The following is a 2,547-nucleotide window of genomic DNA, read 5'->3' as shown; positions in this document are numbered from 1 at the left end:
TTCTATTTAGTAAAGGTCAGGAACTGGAGGATGGAAATAACTGATGCCAACCTAATTTTTTTTTTTCCCTTTCAAATCCACGCATGTCTCTAGGTCCCAAACAAAGTGATGAGGTCTCAACTTTTGTTTTTAGATCAAAATTAAGAGATGAAATCTAGCTAAAATCCCTTTCAACTTTATGTACTGAAAAAACATACACAGATAAATTCTAAAACATAGGAATAAATAAGAAGACAGATTATTTAAACTAAATAAAACATAACAATAACAGCCATATAAACACATTACGAATTGTATGTGACAATGTAGAAGTTATTTAATTCCTTATGCACCAATGCCCTCAGCTCTTCAATATGGAGCTAATAGTTGGCATGAACAGCTCTAGAATCTATGAATTTTTCTACCTGACCTGTAAGTTGAATTTTGTCTCCTCTAACCAAAATGGATAAATGAAGTGGAACTCCCCACCAGGCTGGAAACAAAACAAAACAAAACAAGGCGAAACATGAAATAAACCAATGTTCTTCACCGCACTGCACAAGACACTTATGCTAAGAGATAAATGTTAGCAAAGTGAAGTTCATGACTTTCCAGCTTTCTACCTTAAAAAGGGAAGGCGCGCAAGGAGACGCCCGGGATGCAAGAAGACTCACGGAATGCAAGAAGAAGATAGCTTAGAGCTTTTTCTTGAGGCCTAGAAAGAATTTGAGGCCTCCTAAATTCAGAAGTCAGCGCAAACACTTAGGCAGGCCAAGGTGGTTACTGTTCCTTGGAGTTCTAGGAAGTAAGCACTACACAAAAGAGATGTGCAAAGGATCATCCGAGCATTTTCCAGCACTGGTCAACACATGCATGTGGAGCTACTGCCTGAATCTGCAGAGAGAACCTCTGAGGACTCGAGGTACAGTCCTCTCTCAAAGAACAAGGCCCACGGACACCACGGTGTCTGCCATCCAGGCTGGAGAAGCCCATGGCATATTTATCAGAGGGCTCCGTAAGGTCTTATTTCAACATGGAGATCAATTACCCCTGAGATATGCGCTGCTCAAAAACACCCTAAAAATCATAAATCATTACCAAAGTGACTGAACTACTTCCAAGGAACTTAGCAGCCAAGAACAAAGTTCAAAAATACAAAGTCTCCCTCACCTACCTAACAAGACACATTTCGCAACATCTGGAATCTGCTCAAGAGGCAGAAAAGCGAAGAAGGAAAACAGAGCGGAAAATGAGCGTAGTCAAGTGAGGCTGACACAGGCACGAGAAAGCACAGTGACTGTTGGAAAAGGAGATTAAAACCGCAGTTAAACTCTGGTCTGTATGTTTGAAAATTATGTACAGGTAAGGAAGATATAAAGAAATACTGTAAAGATAATTTTAAAACACGAATAAAGCTTTAGTGTTCTGACAGCATCAAGTGATATAAAACTTGGAGTCCCCCAGGAAGAGAATAAGTAAAACAACAATTGGAGAAACAATAGCAGGAAAACATATTCTGAATCTAATATAAATAACAATGGTCCTTCGGTCTAAGAAAGACAATGAATTCAAAGTTCAGGAAATGGGGGAAAAAACAGCATTTAGGTACCTCATAATAAACTTGATTCAAAAAAAATGAATCGTCTTTATTCATTCTTAAAGAATTTCAGATGTTTATAAAATGTATTTTCGTCTGCTGTCAATCCCCTATTTTCTCCAGTCCCTCCTAGAAACCCTTGACCAAGTCCCCTTCTCATTTCAGGTCTGCTTTTTGTACCACCTCAGTCTAATCAGCTAGTGTCGCTTCTATGTACATGTGTGTTGAGACAACTGCTGGACCACGAGTGACCTACCACAGACTGCTTCCCCACGATTCTCCAGTTAGGGGTGGGGCACTGTGACCCACTCTCCCCACTGTCTATGCTGGAATTATGACAGGCTTGATCTTGTGCAGTTCGTGTGCAGGCAACCACAGCGTTTTGAGTTCATGGGTGTAGTGTTCCTGTCTTGTCAAGGGGATATGGCTTCACAGGAGTGCTCCTGAGCCTCTGGCTCTTAACACCCCCTCTTTCACTCCATCCTCTTAGGCATGTGGAAAGATTTGTGACATAAATGTCTCATTTAGGGCTGGGCAGCCCACAGTTAGAGGCAAGAAAAGCAAACCAAATACAAAGGAACAAAATAAAAAAAAAAAAAATTTACATTGTAAAACAGACAACTAAGACAGTGGAACAACATCTCTAAAGTTCTGAGAAAAAATGTATTAGCATGCAGTCCTGCATCCAATAAAAATGTCTCATAGAACACTAAGGCAAAATGGAGAAACACACGCGATAGAAGGAAACTCTGAAATATAAGGAAATTATATAATTAACTGCTTAAAAGTAATAAAATATATAGGAGTTTAATATATAAACTCCACAACAAGAACACAAAGGCTATGAAAGGAGAAATGAGAGAATACTTCTCGGGATGTATCATAATATCATTTAATGGGAGATTCTAGTAAGTTCAATATGTGTAAAAAAGCAAGATAACAACGTTGAATGACAGTTATGATTAGTAAGC

The sequence above is a fragment of the Acomys russatus genome, chromosome 30, assembly GCF_903995435.1.
Source record: "Acomys russatus chromosome 30, mAcoRus1.1, whole genome shotgun sequence".
NCBI lineage: Eukaryota > Metazoa > Chordata > Mammalia > Rodentia > Muridae > Acomys > Acomys russatus.
The sequence above is the reverse complement of the archived record's forward strand: the minus strand, read 5'-3'. Positions refer to the sequence as shown.